This window comes from Muntiacus reevesi, chromosome 3 (genome assembly GCF_963930625.1).
Source record: "Muntiacus reevesi chromosome 3, mMunRee1.1, whole genome shotgun sequence".
In the NCBI taxonomy this organism is placed as follows: Eukaryota; Metazoa; Chordata; class Mammalia; order Artiodactyla; family Cervidae; genus Muntiacus; species Muntiacus reevesi.
In genome coordinates, this window is record NC_089251.1 from 23461612 (window position 1) to 23471121 (window position 9510).

At 41.5% G+C, this 9510-nt stretch overlaps 1 non-coding gene across 1 annotated transcript; it reads left to right on the forward strand.

Annotated features, from left to right (window-relative positions):
* The first annotated feature begins 7011 nt into the window (after positions 1 to 7011).
* On the forward strand, positions 7012 to 7083 carry TRNAW-CCA (transfer RNA tryptophan (anticodon CCA)). Its single transcript has one exon. It is a non-coding gene; the product is annotated as a tRNA-Trp (tRNA).
* The last annotated feature ends 2427 nt before the right edge of the window (positions 7084 to 9510 follow it).

The following is a 9510-nucleotide window of genomic DNA, read 5'->3' on the forward strand; positions in this document are numbered from 1 at the left end:
TTTGAACTATGGTGTTGGTGAAGACTCTTGAGAGTCCCTTGGACTGCAAGGAGATCCAACCAGTCCATCCTTAAGGAAATCAGTCCTGAATATTCATTGGAAGGATTGATACTGAAGCTAAAACTCCAATACTTTGGCCACCTTATGCGAAGAACTGACTCATTGGAAAAGACCCTGATGCTGGGAGGGATTGAGGGCAGGAGGAGAAGGGGACGACAGAGGATGAGATGGCTGGATGGCATCACTGACTCAATGGACATGAGTTTGATTAAACTCTGGGAGTTGGTGATGGACAGGGAGGCCTGGTGTGCTGCAGTCCATGGGGTCACAAAGAGTTGGACCTGACGGAGTGACTGAACTGAGCTGAACTTCCTCTTTTTAGCTTCCCTTCTTTCTCTTATTTGGTCTTCCAGCCCTTCTAGCTCCTTTGTAGTCAATTCCCCATATTAAATTCCCTCTGCTTGAAACAGCAGAGAAAATGTTTTTTTTTTTAACCAATACAAAGACTGTGCAAGAATCTTTCTTCATGGTTCTACTGGGGCTGGAAAGGAAATAATTCCTGCTTAAATGTGAAAAGGGCTTCCCAGTTGCTGCTAGTGGTAAAGAATCTGCCTGCCAATGCAGGAGACGCAGGAGATACAGGTTTGATCCCTGGGTTGGGAAGATCCCCTGGAGGAGGAAATGGCAACCCACTCCAGTATTCTTGCCTGGAAAATTCCACGGGCAGAGGATCCTGGTGGGCTACAGTCCATGAGGCGGCAAAGAGTCGTATACGACTGAGCACAAATGTGAAAAGCTTAGTTAATGTTGCTCCTTGCTGAAACCAGAAGCAATTCCCTCTACCTCTCTGAGTCTCTGTTTTTACATTTCTGAAAAGCACGTAAAAAGTTCAGGTTGGCATTCCTCATGGGGGTGAATCGTTGCTCACAAACAGACCAGCCCCACGTGACCAGCCACAGTCTTGGTGCTGTGTAGCCAGGGCATCTGGGTGCACTTGGATCTGACATTTTTCCCCATCAACTCATCTTTGTGCATCTGCTCCATCATCCAGCATCCGGCCTTGGATGGGGCTCTTCTTGCTCTGAGCTGAAAGCTGCACACTCCAGACTCACCAGTTCTTAAATATTTTATAGTAGACTGGCTGGAGATTAATATTTCATCACAGACTCCTTGGCACTTAAATATTTAATCACTGATGTGACTGATGAGCAATGAATCAGCATCCGGAAAACTTTTGGTTTCTTGTACCAGTTTTAAAGAATCTTTGGTTCTGGTTTCAGAGGACAGAGGGACCAGAGGCAAGTCTATTTCTATACCAAGTTTAATATTTTTAAAGGCTCAGAAAATGGCTTCAGTACCAATCTGAGGCTCTGGATCAGAGAATCTCATCCACAAAGACCATAAGCAAGTTGGAAATAACCCTAGTTTGAGAAGAATTGTCTAAAGTGATAGTACTTGTATCAGTTTAGAAATCCCAAGAAAATACAAGTGCTGTGTAGGAGGAAGAAATAGCTTTAGAAGCACAAAAATGGAGCTGAGGGTAGGAAATTGGAAGCCTTTATCTTTTCAGTGGTGATCTGGAGCATTATGTGCAAAGAAATTCTAAGGAACAAGAAAAATTTTGAATATGAACAGTCGGTGCTTAAAGAAGGAAATAATGGAGGTTGGACGAATTCATGGAACTCCATGTTTAAAAAAAAGTAAAGATAAAAAAAATAATAAAAAGTAAAGATAGTAAAAGCTTCTTGAGTTGGAACTCAAGGAAACTACTGGTGTCCATATGCTAAAAATGGACACCAGAATGAAAGCTCTTTCTAGAATTTAGCCTTAAGGAATTTTGTTTCTGCCACCCCAAAGCTATCACCTCCATTCTTCTTTATTGTTAGAAGACCTCTGAATTCATTTGGGGTTTCACTCTCTCATGTGCTTAGAGGAGGGGGACCATTTTATCCCCAAGGGTGACTGTCTAAACTGCCCACTGAAATTTTATTCCCCCTTCTTGTCACTGCTTCAGTCACAGGTATGAAAAGTAATCCTAGTCAATATGGTATGAAGGGAAATTGGGGCAGCTGGTCAAGGGGCTTCTGTGAAAAATATTGCTCAGTGATGAAAAAGACACAGGATGAAGAGCAGCCTGCTTGCCTTTGCATGCTGTTGTATGATATTCAGGGGTAGAGATCTTGCCATCATGATGAGAAGATAAACCAAAGCTAAAGGCGAAAAGGAAGAAAAATGGAAGTCCCAGGCCCTAGGACCACTAAGGTGACCAAATCTGGAAGCTTTTTATCAGTAAGCTTCTTATGATATGTTTAAGCTGCTTTTGTTATTTTACTATATATTGATATCTCAGATGGTAAAGAATCTGCCTGACCCCGAATTTAATCCATGAGTCGGGAAGATGCTCTGGAGAAGGGAATGGCAACCCACTCCATTATTCTTGCCTGGAGAATTCCATGGACAGAGGAGCCTGGCGGGCTATAGTCCTTGGGGTTGCAAAGAGTCGAACATAACTGAGCAACTAACACTTCAGTCCAAGCTGCTTTTAGTTGAATGTTTTGTTACTCAAAGGCAGGAGCATCCTAATTATTGTGTCACATGAACAGTAGAGGCAGAGTCAATGTTAGTGAGATAAAAGTAAAAGAATAATTAGAAACTTTCCACACTCATCCGACTGGCTAATAATCAAGGCTGATACACACTGGCCTTTGATCAAAGTGTGGAGTCTCAGGACCTCTCCCACATGTCCAGGGTACATGGAGATCTAACTTGCTCCATCATTCCCGGGAACAAGTTAGCAACATCTGGTAGCATAGAAGATGCACATGATCCATCATCTAGCAATTCTCCCCTTTGGTAAACACTTAGAGGTCCTCTTTTACATATATGGAGAGAAAAATGTATGATAATGTTTATAGCAGCATTTTTGTAACAGAGGAAGTTGGAGACAAATCCCAGTGACCATCATCTTGAGAACCGTTACATCACTTCTCCATATCCTGGTCCAATGGGTAAATTACAGCTACATATATTAACATAATTAAGTATCTTAAAGGCTTCCCTGGTGGCTCAGAAGTGAAGAAACCACCTGCAGTGCAGAAGAGGCAGGTTCAATTCCTGAGTTGGGAAGATTCCCCTGGAGAAGGAAATGGCAACCCACTCCAATATTCTTGCCTGGGGAATCCCCATGGATAGATGAGCCTAGAGGCCTACCTACAGTCCATGGAGTCGTAAGAGTTGGACATGACTTAGTGACTAAACCACCACCACAAATATCAGAAGTAGAATTTAGAGTGGAAAAAAAAAAGCATTTTTCAGAGGGATATATAAATTTTCCTATGAAATTTAAAAAGACAAACAGTATGATGTAGTAAAAATGCAAAGAAATGTGTTGGAATGATAAGGAGGGTGTTCAAAACAGTGGCTTCCTTTGAGAACATGGAGTGGGGGAAGGGTATACAGATTGTTCAATCAGATTTAAATGATTTTCTTTCCAAAGCAGGAGTGTGAGGAGATGGGTGGCCATTGCATTATCATCTATACTTGTTTATATGTCTGGAATATTTTATTAGAATATTTCTTGAGACTGAGATTATGGGCTAGAATCAATGAAGTGAAAGTTGACACAGATGAATATATGGCCCTGAATGAGTTCTCCAGTGTAAGTTTTTTAAAGTCTGGTGGTGGTACATGGACTAACAGTTGTTTATATGAAAAAGAGCCAGAGGGGTTTTGTTTTATTTTTACCATGAGATTATTGTAAACCAACAGGGTGATGTAATTTCCAAATAAGTGTGTGTAGCTGGGGTTGTAACAGTAGAATTACAGTGAGAACTTTAAAGGAAATGAGAGCCCAGCTTTATTTATTTTTCATTTTTTTATTGAATGAAAATTTCTTTGAATTCTATAGTGCTTTATAATTTTCAGAAGTTTCACACACATGATTTCAAATAATCTGTTAAAAACTCTCCCCTTTTTTTATCCCCTAGAAGCCTGTTGAGTGTTGTCCCTCCACTCTCCCCACATATAACCACTAGTTTGTTTTCTCTATATTTGTGAACCTACTTTTGTGTTTTATTCACTAGTTTGTTGTATTTTTAAAATTCCACATTTAAGGGATATCATACAGTATTTGTGTTTCTCTCTCTGGCTTATTTCACTTAGCATAATGCCCTCCAAGTCCATCCATGTTGCTGCAAATGGCATTATTTCATTCTTTTTTATGGCCAAGTAATATCCCGTTATATATATACACACCACATCTTCTTTATCCATTCATCTGTTGGAGTCCACCTTTATACACTGGCCAGACCTTGCCTAGAGAATGGGTCTGTGAAATGACTTGCAAGCTCATTTTCATGGCTGTTGGCAGGAGAATCCAATCTTTACCATATGAATCTCTGCTTGGGGCTACTCATCACCTGTCTTTCTTAAGAGCAAGAAATACAGAAGCAAGAGGACAACAGAGCCACAGAACAAGAGGAGTGGAAACTGTAGTGTCTCACAACTTAATCTTGAAAATGAGATGCCATCACTTTTGCCATAGTCTACTGGTCACGCAGATCAACCTTGATTCAAAGCATAAGATGTCAATACCAGGAGGCAGCACTGGGGGTTGGAACTTTAACTGCAAGCATAAAAATGCAAATTCACACCAGAAAGATTTGTATCTGGGCATAAAGAACATTAATATTTCTCCCTTCATTCAAGACGCTCTTATGAAGCATGTCATTTGTGCCAGTCACTGTTCTAGGTGCTGAAAATTCCATGAGGGGCAACACATTCAAGTTCCTGATTTCAGAGATTTTTTACATTTCAGTGAGAAAGATAGAAAATGAACAAATATTTTAAAAATGGTTTGTTTGCTTCCAATTTAATTTTCTTCACAATAACTCCTTGGGACAGTGTTATTACCAGTGTCCTATTTTTGATATGAGGACATCAAGTCTCAGGGAGGTGATGGGGTTACCTAGAATTCCACTTAGTAAGACCTGGGGCTGGGGTTTGAACCCAGGTCTTCTTCCTCTTTCCCGAACCAAAGCAGATCACTTTGCGGTGGTCCAGTCAACCATAAGAAGAAGCTCAGCAAGTTGGGCCTATACTTTAGAACATCTCTTCAAGGCCTACTACAGAACAAGTCCTAATTTCTGCTAGACTGTGAGCTCCTAGATGACAGGCCTGATGCTTTCTTAGCCCCTGCACCCACTTGACATCCAGATATTGTAAGAGGAACTGGCCCCCAGCCCTTAGCACATTCCTTCCTTGGTTCCCTTCTTCCTGTGACCCACTCCCTCCATTGGAGTCAGTTCCTTTGAGGAAGACTATTCTCTGGAAGCTTTGCTGGGGCTTCCCAGGTGGCGCTAGTGGTAAAGAACCCGCCAGCCAATGCAGGGATCCCAGATTTGATCCCTGGGTTGGAAAGATCCCCTGGGGAAGGGCATGGCAACCCACTCCAGTATTCTTGCCTGGAGAGTCCCCATGGACAGAGGAGCCTGGTGGGCTACAGTCTATAGGGTTACACAGAGTTGAACATGACTAAAGCGACTTAGCTTGCATGTACCATGCAACTCTGGACCGAGCCTAGCAGACCCAATGTTGGGGCGCTGTGGATGGAAGAATGAGGAGCAGCCTTATTTTCAACAAGGGCACTTGGAGAGAGAAACGTGCTGGTTGTTGGTCAGCAGAACTGGGTACTCAGAACTGATGTGCTTTCACATGTGTTATCTCACTTTTCTCTTTGTGATCTGAAAGAGAAAAACAAATATTAACGCATAACACTGGAGTCTGACAAAACTGCTATAGACAATCTACTTTACACAGCTAAAGTAGAGACACAGACATAGAGAACAAATGTAAGGATGCTGAGGGGGAAAGAGGGAGGATGGGATGAATTGGGAGATTGGGACTGATATATATACACTATTGATACTGTGTATAAAATACAGCTAATGAGAACCTACTGCATAGCACTGGGAACTCTACTCAACACTCTGTGGTGACATTAATTGAGAAGAAAATCCAAAAAAGAGGGATATATGCATACATATAGCTGATGCACTTTGCGGTACACCAGAAACTAACACAACTTTGTAAAACAACTGTACTGCAATAAAAAAGAGTTTAAAATAAATTAAAATCATTCCATCACTTTGAAAACACACAAGCCAAAAACAGACTCATGAAGTAGGCAGGATGGAGCTCACGGACCAGTTTTACAGACTAAGACACTAAGATTCAGAGACGGAAACCGCTTTTCCTACCGTCTCAGAGTTGCAGCTAGAGGAGTGAGGGTTTTCTGACTTTTCCTCTCTGCCCCTCTTCTGTGGCTGTCCCTAGATCACGTTCTGCTCAATAAAATGCCACATGGTCTACAGCGATGCTTTCACATGCAAACCACCAAGGGATCTTACTCACTTGCCAATTCTGATTCTATAGGTCTGGGGTAGTTCCTAAGATTCTGCCATTTCTTTCCTTTCTAAAAATAATTAATTTTTTTAAATTGAAGTGTAAGTTGATTTGCAATGTTTCAGGTATGCAGTAAAACGACTCAGTTCTGTATGTATATATAATATATATATGTAAAGAAACATATGTAATATATAAATCAATTTTATATATATTTATTTTTATGTTCTTTTCCATTTTAGGCTATTACAAGCTATTGAACCTAGTTCCCTGTACTATACAATAGGTCCTTGCTATTGTTTATTGCTATTGTTTATCTATTTTATATACAGTAAGGTGTATTTGTTAATCCCAAATGTCTAATTTATCCCTCCCCCTCCTTTCCCCTTTGGGAAACAACCATAAGCTTGTTTTCTATTTCTATGAGTCTATTGCTCTTTTGTTAATAAGTTCATTTGCATTATTGTTTTAAATTCCACATAGAAACAATGATCATATATTTGATTTTCTCCATCTGACTTAATTCACTTAGTATGATAATCTCTACATCCATCCATGTTGCTGCAAATGATATTATTTCATTATTTTTTCTAAAGTTGAGTAAGAGTTTCCCTGGTGGCTCAGAGGTTAAAGCGTCTGCCTCCAATGCGGGAGACCCAGGTTCGATCCCTGGGTTGGGAAGATCCTCTGGAGAAGGAAATGGCAAGTCACTCCAGTATTCTTGCCTGGGGAATCCCATGGGCGGAGGAGCCTGGTAGGCTAGAATCCACGTTGTTGCAAAGAGTCGGACTTGACTGAGTGACTTCACTTCACTTCACTTCAGTATTCCAGTATGTGTGTGTGCATATATATATATATATATATATATATATATATATGCATGTACTTATATATACACCATGAGATTCTGCATTTCTAACATGCTTCTAGGGAATGCCCAGCCATTCCACAGAACACATTTTGAGTCATAAGAGCCATTCTGTCCTGTTTCCATACTTCAGAATCCCAAAAGTGAAAGTGAAAGTGGCTCAATCGCTTCCAACTCTTTATGACCCCATGGACTATACAGTCTATGCAATTCTCCAGACCAGAATACTGGAGTGGGTAGCCTATCCCTTCTCCAGTGGATCTTCCCAACCCAGGAATCGAACCAGGGTCTCCAGCATTGCAGGCGGATTCTTTACCAACTGAGCTACCAGGGATGCCCTCAGAACCCCAAACACCCTTTAAAACACAGCCTGATGACCCAGGAAGACTCCCTGACGTCTCCTGGTGGAAGTGCCTCTTCTCACTGAACGACTTCCCCGGGAACCTGCTCCCTTCTGAAGCACCAGGAATAGCTCCTTGCACTAAAGAGACCTGGGATCACAAAGGCACCGCCTTGGGCTTGGCTCACATGGGGTTGGACTCACAGTGCCTCTGAATTTATTTATTGTTTTTTCATGGATCTCTTCTCAAGTGTAGGTAGTTATCCGTGGTGAGACATTGGGGTGCACTGCTGCCCTGAATATCTTAATTCTACATTTCTTTTCTGTGGGGACAGTTCATTGGCTGATATAATCTTAAACTAATACTGTTAAGGCCGTGCTTTTGGTTTTTTTTGGCTATTCTTAAGTTTTAATTGATCAGACAGCTGACAAACAGGTAGTAGGCTGTAAGTGGTCATATAATCTTCATCATTGGCAAATTTTGAGGCAGTTGCAGCTGACCTCTACTTAGGGAAAAATCTCTTCTCCAAAAATGTAACACTTAGATGTATGTGGAATGACTTCCCTGGCCCAGGCTCTGGTCTGCAGCAGACACAAGCTTCTCGGGGTCAAACACCAGCTGATATTTACATCTAACTCTCCATGATCTAGAACATGTAGACAGATTCAATACATGCTCAAGTACCAATTGTGCTGGGCCATGTACCTACATTATTACTTTGAAAAAACCCAGGAAAACATTCTAACACATCCTCAGAGAATCTCAATTTTTTTGAGTCTCACTCTTTTGAAAGTTTAGGATCAGTCAGTCTTCTAGGTAAGGAAGTTGATTTTCCCTTTTTACTGGACAGATGGGCACACAGATGCTCCTGGGAGTTCATTAACCCAGCCCTGACATTTTTGTAGTACTGGCTTTGTCATACAGTGGATCTTGGAACACGTCCAAAATATACTTAGACATACTTCTCCAGGAGAAAAGCTTTTACACTTCAGAAACGCACACACACACACACACAAGCACACACTCTTAATTTGAGGTTGAATTTTTCTGCCCTAATTAGCTGCGTCTTTGAGCTTCAAGAGCTGGTTTTACTGTGGTTATTAACGAGGCCAATCTCTGATAGCTGGCCTTTTTCAAAAGCATTCCAGTCTGCTAAACAGTGGCCTTTCATGATTTACAAGTTTGGACTCTTTGGGGGTTTTCAACAATTAAGGTGCTAACTTTTCGCACTCGCATGGTCTCCAAACTTCTTAATCACAAAACCTTGGACGTGGGTTGCGGCTTGGTGCTCCTGTTGGTTGCTCTTACATATGGCAGGGTTCATCATCCAGTCCAGTGGGCATCACTTCCAGAGAGGATGCTGGCAGGAAGACATGGGCGCTTCAGCGCGAAGTCATGGCCAGACTGAGTGTTGTCAGACAGTGGCTCCAAAAGACAGGAGAGTAAACAACCCCTGCCTTGAACCTAGCATGTCACTGTTTTCCAAGCACCTACAAACTTGAAAGCTCGCTTGATTGTTACAACAAGGCTGTCTAATGCGCAGACAAATGCCATTATTACCGAACGGGCAGAGGAAAGATGAGAGAAGTGAAGTGACATGCCTGAAAACACACAGTCAGTGGCAGAACTGGGACTCAAGAGTGTCCTGCTTCCTAGTCTGTAGCTCATTCTTAAAGGTGTGTCAATTCCTTCGGTCTAAAACTGCATCCCTTTCTTGGGGAAAATATAAAACACTGGCTTAAAACTTTTTTTTTTTTTTTTAACATAATCAGTGGACTGCATTCTACTTCCACAGGATATTTATAGATGCTTTGGAGAACCTCTGGTCCCGTTTCATCTACCGATGTCCTGATGCTCAACAGCAGTTAAAAAGTTTAAAGACATCTTTTTCTTCACAGA